This window comes from Erythrolamprus reginae, chromosome 1 (genome assembly GCF_031021105.1).
Source record: "Erythrolamprus reginae isolate rEryReg1 chromosome 1, rEryReg1.hap1, whole genome shotgun sequence".
Taxonomy (NCBI): Eukaryota; Metazoa; Chordata; class Lepidosauria; order Squamata; family Dipsadidae; genus Erythrolamprus; species Erythrolamprus reginae.
In genome coordinates, this window is record NC_091950.1 from 286,372,670 (window position 1) to 286,385,949 (window position 13,280).

Below are 13,280 nucleotides of genomic sequence, written 5' to 3' on the forward strand. Positions count from 1 at the left end.
GGGCTGCTCCCCAGCTGGGGAGCGGATCTGGGGTTTCCCCAAGCGGCCCCAGCAACGCGCGCGCGCTTGGGGAAACCCCAGATCCACTCCCCAGCTGGGGAGCGGCCCCAGCAACACGCGCGCGCTTGGGGAAACCCCAGATCCACTCCCCAGCTGGGGAGCGGCCCCAGCAATGCGCGCGCGCTTGGAGAAACCCCGGCTCCGCTCCCCAGCTGGGGAGCGGCCCCAGCAACGCGCGCGCTCCCCAGGAAACCCCAGGCGCGAGCAACGGGGTGGGCAGGCGAAGGGCGGGCGGCGGTGGAAGTAAAAACACCATCTGCGCATGCGCAGATGGTGTTTTTACTTCCGCACCGCTACTTCGCGAAAAATCGATCATCGCTTGGGGTCCTGGAACGGAACCCTCGCGATGATCGAGGGTTCACTGTATATTGATGAAATTCAACCAATTGTACTTGAGAACAAGAGATGCAAGAACGAAAATGCAAATAGCGCAACAAAATGTAAGATCCGTTTGCCCAAATAAAGCATCATCATGAGAATTGCTGCTCTAGCTGTAAAGCTCTGAAAAAAGCGTGAGTCCTAAAATATAATTAAATTTTAATGACAATTTATCTAAAAATAATCAATATTACTCTATATGCTAAATGTATCTTCTAGAAATGAAATTTACATCTCACTGTCAACGGTGTCATCAAACAAATGCACTTTTAACTAGAAATGGTAATGGGATCTTCCAGAACAGTAACTAAAATCATAATTTAAATAATTATATTTGAATCTTACCTACTAACATTTTAAATCAAATCTACCCTGGTTTCCAAGCAAACAACTATCCATAAGAATTTTTATAAATGTCCTCCCCTTTCTCATGTTAACTGAACTACTTTTAATTCTTGGTTAACAAAAGGATTTTTGCCTTATTTGAATAAAGTTTAAACCTAGGACTTAAATTTACTTCTAAATTAACAAGTATTTGCCAAAATAGATATTGTATTAGCAAATTTATCTTGATGCTTTCTCCCACTATTCAATGAAATACTTGAACTTCTTAAAATGTATGTATGGAAATAAAATACTGGTGCCTGATAAATGAATATTGAATTGGCCTCATGTTGATCTAACTTTACTTAAAGGACATTTATAAAACTTAAAAGAATTCTTGCTTAAAATGTAGTACTGTAGAAAACAATTGGCTTGTATCTTCAATTGTCATCATAACTTGTGCCGAAAGATTGGAAACATTTTTCTAGTGTTAAGTTTTATATCCAGTTTAGTAACTGAGATAGCAATATGAATTTTACTTTGATACCTATTTATGCATTCCATCACTAAGTGGAAGGACTATAAAATCATTTAAGGTATTCAATATTGTAATGCATTCCAATGCAATAAATATTGAATATTTTTGTGGTTGTAATTTAGTTACTTTCTACTGTGCTAAAGAGAGTTGGAAGTCAGTGCCTTTTTTTTCTCCTGTTACACTATATCCCTTCTTTTCCCCTCCCTTTCTTCTTACTTTTTCATGTCTTTTTTTCTTTGTATTTTATATTCCGATAGACTAATAAAAAAGTGAAGTCTTAAAAATTCAATAAACATATTGAAACATACGGTAGTTTTCTTCACCATTTAAAGTATGTAGAAGTATATTTGTCAATTTCTATATAAATTCAATATTGTTTCTATTAGTCTGTTAAAGGAAGTATACTTTAAAAACAAACCAAAACCATCTTTTTTTAATCATGAAGATAATTCTTAATATCACAGGTAATAACAACTTTGTGGCAAATGCAAAATCACAGCAATCAACGCAGAATCTGGGCTTTATTTATATCTTACAGAGTTATTATGGAGTAACCACAATACATAATTACATATAATGTCAGGAACTATTCTAAAGCAAAGTAATAGAGGGGAAAACAGAATAGAAGCTTCTAATTAAAGAAACACTCTAGGCAATGGGCAAACAGGAGAATAATGGGAGGTAATGTGAAAAACAAAACAGAATGCATAGATTAAGGAAGACAAAAGGGATGAAGAATAACCCATTTCTTTGTAGCTAATGCTAGGTTAGGAAAAAGAAGAGGAGGAGGCAAGGATAGTCTACATTTAATATTCAACAGTCATTTATTCATTGATCTGAAATATTCAATAGAATGGGAAAATGTCCCAAATGGCACAGAGCTTCATTGTCCTGTCTTGAAAACTGAACCATGTATAGATAAGATTCTTAAATTCAATTTAATCAAGCTATTGGAGTCCAGTAGGTTTTCTAGTGAAATCCGCTTGCTGATTTATTTGTGGTAATACAATTTTGTAACACTAGTAAGCTTTATAATGAAATATTGAAAAGTTCTGCTCAAACTAAGCCAGTTCAAATCTGTTGATAACAGCCAATATTTATCATCGTCATGAAATAGTATATTTTCCACTGCAAAGATTACTCAGCTGTGATAGTTTCATCTTCCGGAAAATTATAATACACAACAAAGCTTCATTTTTAAGACAAAGCCAAACGAAAACGAAAACAAAAACCCAGCACTTTAACAATTTGTGCCTTTTTTCTATTTTATTTTTTGAAAAAAGGAGAGGAAAGGCAGATAGAAGAACAAGAAAAATGAAAGGTAGTGTGATAACAGTTATAAGGATGTCCCATATGACTGGATGGGCGCATACCGGTAGTAATTCAATAGAATCTGGTATACAAAGGTCATTAATTGCAAATAAGGAATATCATATCATATAATACCGTATTAAGTTCTGAGCTGGTATTAATAATGAGAACATGAGAAGTAGAATAAAATCCTATTTTTATGAATACATCCATCATATCAAGTCCTAAACTCTCCTTTAGGACTTGATATAATGGATGTATTCATAAAAATAGGATATAATGGATGTATTCATAAAAATAGTTATCAATATTTGTAGTTAATACAAACTGAACTCTCTATAAAATGCGTTTCATATTTAACAGCCTACCCAACCTAATATCCCCTATTAATCTATTAAATTAAGTATTTATTGTATTAAATTCTTTTCTATGGATGCCAAGAGTAGTATATTTTCTTTTAATATACTGTAACTTTAATTTTAAAAATGACATTTTCTTACATTAAATATAAAAAAACCTTCTGTCTAATTATTCTTATTCTTATTATTTATTATTTATTAGATTTGTATGCCGCCCCTCTCCGGAGACTTGGAGAGACTTTGTGAGCCTACAAAAGCAACAATGTGACAAATCCAATATATTAAAAAACATCTAAAACCCCATTATTAAAACCATGCAACACAATCATACCATACATAAATAATATAAGCCCAGGGGTATTTTAATTTCCCCATGCCTGATGACATAGGTGGGTCTTCAATAGCTTAAGAAAGGCAAGGAGGGTGGGGGCAGTTCTAATCTCTGGGGGGAGTTGATTCCAGACGGCCAGGGCCGCCACAGACAAGACTCTTCCCCTGGGGCCCACCAGACGACATTGTGTAGTTGACGGGACCTGAAGAAGGCCAACTCTGTGGGACCTTATCGGTCGCTGGGATTCGTATGGCAGAAGACGGTTCCGAATTATTATTTTTCTTATTTATTTGACCTACTTTCAAGACTAAGCCACTAATAAGGCTTTTGTATGTTTTTAATAAGTTGGGGCAATCTCTCTTTTCTAACATTTTGCAAATCCAAAATTATTTGTAAGATCTGTGATTGAAGTTAATACCTACCAACAGAAATAACTGTCTTGAAGTGTAGTTTGACCTATATATTATATCAGCGTTTCCCAACCTTGGCAACTTGAAGACATTTGGACTTCAACTCCCAGAATTCTCCAGCCAGCATTTGCTGGCTGTCGAATTCTGGAAGTTGAAGTCCAAATATCTTCACGTTGCCACGGTTGGGAAACACTGTATTATATAAAGGATATATTCTTCGGCCAAAATATATAAATTCCAGGCCTCTATTGGGTTTCTTTCTTTAATTGGCAATACAGTACTACCAACTGCAAAGCAGTATCAAGCGTAATGTAATAATATTCAGTTAACGGAAGAGCAAATTGTTTTGTAGCAGGATGAGATGTCCTGCTTGGGTCAGAGTTGTAAATTAGTCTCAAGGTTATGTCTTTGCCTATTTGCCAGATCCATGCAAAGTGTCACATAGACAGTAGAAACTTCCTGCCTAATTAATACAACTGACAGAAGGGATGTCTGCCTTTGGGGGAAAATATATAAAATTGACAGAACTGTTAGGTAATTGGAGGGGGGGGTTGTGCTGCATAAGTCAGTGGAGGAATCTGTAGTTGAGGACCAGCAAAAGGATCAGAAAGAACAATTGGCAGGGAAATCTGGCTGGAGAAAAGGTCAACACGGTTTGCAAGGACAGATCAGAAATCAGCAAGGCCTTTGACAAAGATACTGCAATTCCTGGAAATTCAGAAAAAAGAGTTGTCTTCCCTTTTCCCATTCTCTTCTCTAGGCTTAAAACCAGTCCAAGAAATGAAAATAATGAAGCTGTGTAGCAGAGTAAGCATATCAAGGTTGTGCTAAGAAACACATGGAATCAAAGAGAAAGGAATCAAACAGTTAAGATACTAAAATGCTCTGTAAAGAAAGGTCTGTATGAAAAGGTTTGTACAATTTGTTAAGCAAAGCAGGAGGCAGGGTGGGAGGGGTTAGAGATAATAAGCACCATTTATTTACTTGAAAAGCAATGTAACACATAATTACACCATTGTAATTTAGAGTACAGTGTGTGCATATGTGTCTGTGACTGTCTGTCTAGAAAATTCCTGACATTTTCCCACCCTTTGACATTCCTGTTATCAAAAGGTACAGATTTCTCTGTACCTTTTTCGGTCTTCTGACATGGTTCTATTTTAAAACCATTAGAGAAAAATCTTATTCCAAAGGAGGAGTTCTGCAAAGTCTGAACTTCTTCTTCCCAAAAACTTTTGCAATGACCGGAAGACATTGTCTTCTGCAGTTTCACTCCCCTTCCTCTGATGTGTTCTTTATGCTTACTCTTAAATCACAATCTTCTTAGCATAAATGCTGCCTCTCTCATTCTTTGAAAAGAATCATTTATAAAGATGAAATATCCACAACAATGTGCCATTTATAACACAGGAATAGCACAACTATTAAAAATACTGAATACCTTCCTATAGCTTTTCATACTTTTCACAACAAGCAGGAAGAACTTGGATGGTACTGTTAAAGCATAAATAATGGAAATCTGCTAAAACCTACAATTTCTTTTTAGTCAGTCAATGCAAACTGTCTCATTTGAAGCTCTCAGTAGAAAATTCACCCATAAGACAGTACATGAATTAAATCTAAGGTGGCAATGATTTGCACTGCTTTTCAAGCATACCAGAGTGAGCTATGGTGCCACAGTGGTTAGAGTGCAGTACTGCTGGCTACATCGGCTAATATCGTCAGATTGAATCTCATCAGGCTCAAGTTTGACTCAGCCTTCCATCCTTCCTAGATCGGTAAAATAAGAACCCAGAATGTTGGGGAAAATATGCTGACTCTGTAAACAGCTTAGAGACGGTGGTACATTTATTTATTATTTATTTATTTATTTATTAGATTTGTATGCCGCCCCTCTCCGTAGACTCGGAGTCTAAGTGCCATGCTGTACCTCTCCTTGGTGAGATACCAATTTCAAAATTGCTGAAACTACTACTATAAATGTGAAAGTCTGAGCTACAGTCATTTGTATCAGTTTGATTGATTCCATATTCATAAAGCCGCCTTTAGAGCAGAGTGATGATGGTAGTTAAAACCCAACAAGAAACAGAAGTAGCATCAAAACGATTTAAATTTTCAAATTTACCCTTCAATTTTTCAATAGTAAGATTGTCCATGATCAAAGGAAAATATATGTAATACAAATTATACACTTCTGCTCATACAATGGGATTTTCCAGAGTATATTTGAAAAGGGACAGGAATATCAAACTGATGCTAAATGTAATTTAGTGACTGAATGTTATACTCTCTAGTCTAGCTACATCTATGGATTATTTCAATAGATCTACAAATCTAACAGAAAAACATCCAAAACTAAAAGAAGAAAACAAAACAAATAATTGTTTACAGATTTATATTCAAGCATTACAAGGGAGCTTGTTGGATTATGATTTATCAATACTGCATTTTAGGTTTTTTTAAGAAGTTTGAGAATGCAGGTAGTCTTCAAGTTATGTCCACTCATTCAGCTACCATTCAACATTACAATGATGCTGAACAAGATGAATTTACAACAAGTGCTCCAAATTCTGGTTGACAAAGCATTCCCCCCAAGATCTGGGCACTTGATGAAAAGTTGCTTTATTAATTTACATTAGTATGTGGAACTGATTTAATTACTTTCCATCCAGTTCTGTGTTAGCAAAAACTTCAGAAGGACCGTTGAACTTACCTGAACGGTCTTCTCGCTGCACTGTGAGGAGAATCCAATGTGGGTTGTTCTTCAGCCTCATTGGCAGGGACTGAGTTAAAAATTAACATAATTATCATGTCCCGCCCCCCTCTGCCTCCTCAGGTTCAGTCAAGAAAAAACGAAGGAATAGTGTAAACAAACCAATTTTATTAACTAAGAAGTTAAACTGGTAACGAACTGAACCCCTGGGCCAAGAAGCCGGGAGGGTTTGGACTCTCCTCACAGTGCAGCGAGAAGACCGTTCAGGTAAGTTCAACGGTCCTTCTCCCCTGCACTGTTCGGAGAGTCCAATGTGGGATATACCCAAGCAAACCAACTAGGGCGGGATAGGCTGGACCAGGGGTGTCTGAACACAAACCCGTTGCAGCACTCTGCGACCGAATGCCGCTTCCGATGAAGCGAATGAGTCTATATGGTAGTGTCTGATGAAAGTCGTGGGGGCCGCCCAGGTTGCGGCCCGACAGATGTCATCGATCGACGCCTGTGTGTTCCAGGCGGCTGTGGTGGCTGCACTTCTGGTAGAGTGAGCCGTGATTGTCCTTGGCAAAGGCGTCCCACATGTCCTGTATGCCTCCATGATGCAGGACCGGATCCATCGGCTGACAGTTTTAGAGGACACCTTGTTGCCCATGGATCCTGGGAAGAAGGAAACGAATAATGCTTCTGATTTCCTGAAAGAGCTGGTCCGTCGAATGTAAATCTTTAGAGCTCTACAGACGTCCACTTTGTGCCAGCGTAAGACTGACGGGTGTGAGCCGTGGGTACAGAAGTCCGGGAATATTATGTCCTGGGATCTATGAAATCTTGTGTTGACCTTCGGCAGAAAGCTGGGATCTAACCAAAGAGTAACCCGATCTGGGTGGAACACGCAAAGGTCCGTCCAGACTGACAATGCCGCGAGTTCCGACACCCTGCGAGCAGATGTGATGGCCACTAAGAACGCTACTTTGATTGATAGAAGGCGAAGCGTGATTTCTCTCAGTGGTTCAAAAGGAGGGCCTGTAAGGGCCTGTAAGACCAAAGTCAAATCCCAGGATGGGAAGTGATGGATAACTGGAGGAGAAAGATTCGAGGCTCCTCGGAGAAAGTCTTTAACCCATGGATGATGGGAAATCGGTCGAAGGGGGTCTGGTCTTAAGACCGTGGCGATAGCTGCCACCTGCCTGCGAAGGGTGTTTGGGGTCAGCCCTTCGTCCAGCCCCTTCTGTAGGAAGTCTAATAGATGTAAGATGGAGGCTGAGCGAGGGGGAATCTCTCGAGCTCTGCAGAATCTACAAAACGCTGCCCATGTCGCTTGATAAATGCGAGTTGTTGACGGGCGTCGAGGCGATTGGATGGTATGGATGACCTTTTCCGACAGGGATTCCACCCTCAAGCGGTCCCCCTCAATCTCCACACGGCAAGCCTCCACCACTGAGGGTCTGGGTGCACCAACGACCCATGGGTGAGGGAGAGTCTGTGGTATGGGATCCTCCATGGCGGGGAGGTTGAGAGATCCATCAAGTCCGCGAACCATGGTCGTCTGGGCCAAAAGGGGGCGACGAGAATCACCTCCGCCTGCTCCGAGAGTATCTTGGAGACTACCCTGGGTAGAAGGCAAGTCGGAGGGAAGGCGTAGAGCAGACCCCTTGGCCATGGGGAGAGGAGCGCATTGATACGGTCGGCTCCCGGGCACGGGAACCGGGAGTAGAATCGGGCCACTTGGTTGTTGAGGTGGGTCGCGAACAGGTCCACTACCGGTTCCCCATAACGGTGTATAATGTCCTGGAAAACCTCCGGGTTCAATGACCATTCCCCCGGGTCGATGGTTGTGCGGCTCAACCAATCCGCCTGGGTGTTGTCTGATCTTGAGATGTGTTCTGCTTGGATCGAGACCAGGTGTGTTTCCGCCCAAGACATCAGGGAGTGAGCCTCCTCCATCAAACGGCCCGACCTCGTACCTCCCTGATGATTTATATGGGCCCTTGCTGCTACGTTGTCCGTCATGACGAGGACATGCTGTCCCTCTACCCAGTCTTTGAAGGAGTGGAGTGCCTTGAAGACTGCCCTTAGTTCTAGCAAGTTGATATTGGGGTCCCTCAGGTCGTCTGCTGTCCAGAGACCCTGGGCCACTCTGGAGCCGCAATGTGCTCCCCAGCCGGAGAGGCTCGCATCTGTGGTGATCGTCACCTCCCGATGGTGTAGGAAGGGAGAGCCTCTGGTCAGCGCTTGGGACATCCACCAGGGCAGAGAGTGACGGACAGGTAACGTGAGACGTACCTGGTGTTTGGAGTGGCTCATGCGTGCTCTTTGGAAGGGGAGGAGGAGCCATTGAAGCGGGCGGGCGTGCAGCCGCGCCCATGAGACGATGCTGATGCAGGAGATGAAGACTCCCAGCAGCTGGGATAGAAGGGCCAAGGGGACCCTGGTGCGGTGCTGAATAGAAGCTATCAGCGTCCTCACCCTCTGCTGCCTCTCTGATGACAGGTAAACGATTCCAGCTGCAGAGTCTATCAGAGTTCCCAAATGTAAGAGCTGTTTGGTTGGATTCAGGTGGCTTTTCACATAGTTGATCGTGAAACCACAGGTCTCTAGAGAACGTATTGTCCGTTGTAGATCTAGTCTGGCCCGTTGAGGGCTGCTGGACAAGATGATTACGTCATCCAGGTAGGCCATGAGACGAATGGATCTGGTTCTCAGGTCGGCTGTCAGTACATCCAGAAGCTTGGTGAAAGCTCTGGGGGCCGATGAAAGTCCGAAGGGCATTGCCCTGTACTGGAAATGATGGTCCTGTATACAAAAGCGGAGGAAACGTCGATGATGTGGATGAACTGGTACGTGCAGGTACGCCTCTTTGAGGTCGATGGAGGTCATCCAGTCGTGGTGTCGGATGGATGCCAGGATTGACTGTAAGGAATGCATCTTGAAACGTTGGTAGCGAACGTAGATGTTCAGCTGCTTGAGGTTGAGAATCAGGCGGTAGCCGCCGGACGTCTTGGGGACCAAGAACACGATAGAGTAGAACCCCTGTCCTTGTTGATGTACTGGCACCGGTTCTATTGCCCCAATGTCCAACAGGTGTTGTACTTCCCTGGCAATCAGGGAACGTCTTGGTTGAGATAGTGACGGGCATTGTAGGAATCTGTCCGGAGGAGTCTGTAGGAAGTTGATGCGCAGACCGTTCTTCACGGTATCTAGCGCCCAAATGTCGGTGGAAATAGCCGCCCAAGAGCCTGAGAAGGACTGCAGGCGTCCACAGATGGGTACCTGGATGGGTAAGTCATTTTTGTTTTCGGTACCCTCCTCTGTTCCCGCCCCGAAAGGATCTGCGGGGCTGTTGGAACTGTCGGTTCCTGTCTCCGTAACCTGTTCTGTCGGACCTGAAGGATGGCTGCGTGTAGGAGCTCTGTCCATATGGCCTGGTGTTTGAGGCCGCGGGCGCTGCCGTGTCCGCTCGAAAGGGCTGCCTTCAGTAGTATGGGGCTGCCCGCCTGTCCTGCCTCCTCGCCGACCTTGGCAGCACCTTTTTCTTGTCTTTATCCTCGATCAAGACTTTGTCTAGTGATTCTCCAAAAAGTGTGGTCCCTTGGTTGCAAGACGCCATTTCGATTTGGCGTCCGCTTGCCAAGAGCGGAGCCATATTAGGCGTCGAGTGGAAAGGTTGGTAGCCATCGCCCTGGATGAAAACCTAGAAGCAGCCAAGGTGGCATTGGCGGAGAACTCCGTGGAGGCGATCAATTTATTAATGTCTTGGCGAAGGCGAGCGTCCTCCGGGCCCAGCCTGGGGAGGATGTCTCGAAGCCAAAGGATTGAGGCCCGGTTGAAGAAGGAGGCTGCCATAGCAGCTCTCAAGGACCAGGCGCATAGCTGGTGCATTCGCCGGATCAGGTTCTCAGCCTTCCTATCGTCGGGCCGCAAACCATCCGCCATCTCCGATGGAACCAGGGCATTAGAAATTAGTGAGGTAACCGGGGTATCCACAGCCGGGTATTGGAGCAAATCCTCTATTTCTGGATCGAAGGAGTAAAGCTTCTTGTCCAGAGCTGAGGGACCCAGAGCTGCTGCTGGTTGCTGCCAGGGCCTCTTTATGTTTTCTGCAAATATCGGCACTGCAGGGATAGTTTCTGAGTCCCTTTGAGGCTCATTAATGAGTCTGGAAGCGGGTAATGTGCCCACATCCTGGTCAGCCGTCTTTTGGGCACTGGTCAAAGTTAGTGTGGTTCTGGCCTTATTTAGGGTGCCTTGAATAAGCCTGCTAGTACAGGCTGTTCTGGTAAGGTGGCTTCATCCCCCGACAGCTCATTCTCTGGGTCTGAAAAGGCCTCTCTGAACTCTTGCTCCTCCTGAAAGGAGTCATGCAGGGAAGGTGCAGGTGCAGGAGCTGACCAGATATCCTGCCTGCTGGGGCGAGGTGGCAGTGGGGATTGATGTTGTTGTTGGGCCCCAATTGCTATGCCCTGTGCATAAGCTGAAGCAATCATGTCTTGTACCGAGGGAGACATGGCTTGCCAGTTATCTGTAGAGCCCCTGAGCCCTGCTGCTGTGGGCGTGAATGTGGCTGTAGCTGCTGGAGGTTGAGAGGCAGGCCTGCTCCATTGTGATCTCTGAAATCCCTCAGATGGTGGGGGGGCACTTAATGGGCGGTCTGGTGAAAGACCCCCAGCGCTTTGAAAAGGAGGCCCCTCGAAGGTGGCCGATGGCAGGGGAGGAGGACCCAGCGGGCTTTGATAAACGGGTGGAATAACCATGGCTGAGGGGCTAGGCCCCTGTCTCGGTTTTGCTTTGTCCAGCTGGGCCTCGAGGTCCTTTATTTTCTTCTCAGCCTCCTTTAGTGCATTGGAGGACTGAGAGCTCTTCCTCTTAGATTTTGAGCTGGGCCCCTTGTCCTTACTTTTATTCTTGGAGGAGGAGGGCACAGGAGCGCTGGGACTGGATTGAGACATGTTTGGAACAACACCGAGCCAAAAACACGAGGTTACTGCTTAAAAGCAAGTAAAATGGTGGACTAGGGAAGCTGGTGTCCCCTAAATAACACGTCATCTGTTTTTCCTGCTCGTGATTGGCTGGATACCAGGTAGAAGCCCATAATAGCTTCGTTGTCCTGGCAACGCCCTGAAGCAAGATGGCAGCCCTGGGATAGGCTGAAAAGAGCCTAGTCACTCTGACCCCTTATCAGACAAGATGGCGGCCGTGACGTCAGGCAGGAAAAGCTCTGCTTCTCAAACGGCCGGAGGGGGACTCAGAGGCTTTGGCCCTGCGCCAAAATGGCGGGCGCAACTTCGGGCGGCTCGGCGATCACCTTCTGCACCCCCCCCCCCTTCAATTCCTTCGATCGCTGCTCCTCTGAGCGATCGGGGAAACATTGGCTGCAAAGGGCCTCCGAACAGCTGATCTTTTTTTCTTTTTCCATTGCCGATCGGCAGGAACGCTGTCTGGGAGCTGCTGGGATCGCCTTACAGCTGATTTCCCCCCATGGGGAAATTCTGTGTGCTGATTGCTCCTCTGATCGGTAAGAACTGATACTCGGAGACTCGTTGCGCTGGAAGAGTGGTTGGGGGGGGTCTGATCGCGGGCGTCAGGGACCCCAATCCAGCGATCCCTTTCAGCAAGGCAATACTCCGGAGAGCAGTGGCCTCTCAGGGATTGAAGAGACGGAGAACAATACCCCGGAGGGCAGTGGTTCTCGAAATCCAGGTCTTCCTCCTATAGAGAAAGGGGAAAAAAGGAGAAAAATTATTGTTAGTAAACATCCTATAAATCTCACATACTGTGAGAAGAAAACTCATAGTCCCTACACTATGACTGAGTTTTTAAGACTGAACCTGAGGAGGCAGAGGGGGGCAGGACATGATAATTATGTTAATTTTTAACTCAGTCCCTGCCAATGAGGCTGAAGAACAACCCACATTGGACTCTCCGAACAGTGCAGGGGAGAAGAGAAGGATTTAGGGGTAGTGATTTCTGACAGTCTCAAAATGGGTGAGCAGTGTGGTCGGGCAGTGGGAAAAGCAAGTAGGATGCTTGCTGCATAGCTAGAGGTATAACAAGCAGGAAGAGGGAGATTGTGATCCCCTTATATAGAGCGCTGGTGAGACCACATTTGGAATACTACTGTGTTCAGTTCTGGAGACCTCACCTACAAAAAGATATTGACAAAATTGAACGGGTCCAAAGACGGGCTACAAGAATGGTGGAAGGTCTTAAGCATAAAACGTATCAGGAAAGACTTAATGAACTCAATCTGTATAGTCTGGAGGACAGAAGGAAAAGGGGGGGACATGATCGAAACATTTAAATATATTAAAGGGTTAAATAAGGTCCAGGAGGGAAGTGTTTTTAATAGGAAAGTGAACACAAGAACAAGGGGACACAATCTGAAGTTAGTTGGGGGAAAGATCAAAAACAACATGAGAAAATATTATTTTACTGAAAGAGTAGTAGATCCTTGGAACAAACTTCCGGCAGACGTGGTTGGTAAATCCACAGTAACTGAATTTAAACATGCCTGGGATAAACATATATCCATTGTAAGATAAAATACAGGAAATAGTATAAGGGCAGACTAGATGGACCGTGAGGTCTTTTTCTGCCGTCAGTCTTCTATGTTTCTGTTTCTTTACATTGGAGTTTTTATGGGTTTCATAATATTTGATACATCTGCTTCCTACCAAGCAAGAAGATATTGTATATAGATGAAAAAAAGAGAAAATTGAGATGCCATGTGAATTTCTGCCCCAGAGTCACTCTCTGCACAGCCTTTTTATTTTATTTATATTCAGCTTCCTTCTCAAGCAATTGCCTTCATCTATTGTTCCTATGTTGGTCTGGGCTTCTGAACCCAGAATGATTACCCTCC

General features: G+C 44.3%; 1 protein-coding gene across 1 annotated transcript in view; it reads right to left on the minus strand.

Moving 5' to 3' along the window:
• Positions 1-13,280, minus strand: part of RNGTT (RNA guanylyltransferase and 5'-phosphatase) — a 160,261-nt gene that overhangs the window by 21,765 nt on the left and 125,216 nt on the right. The gene's annotated exons all lie outside the window — the stretch shown is intronic.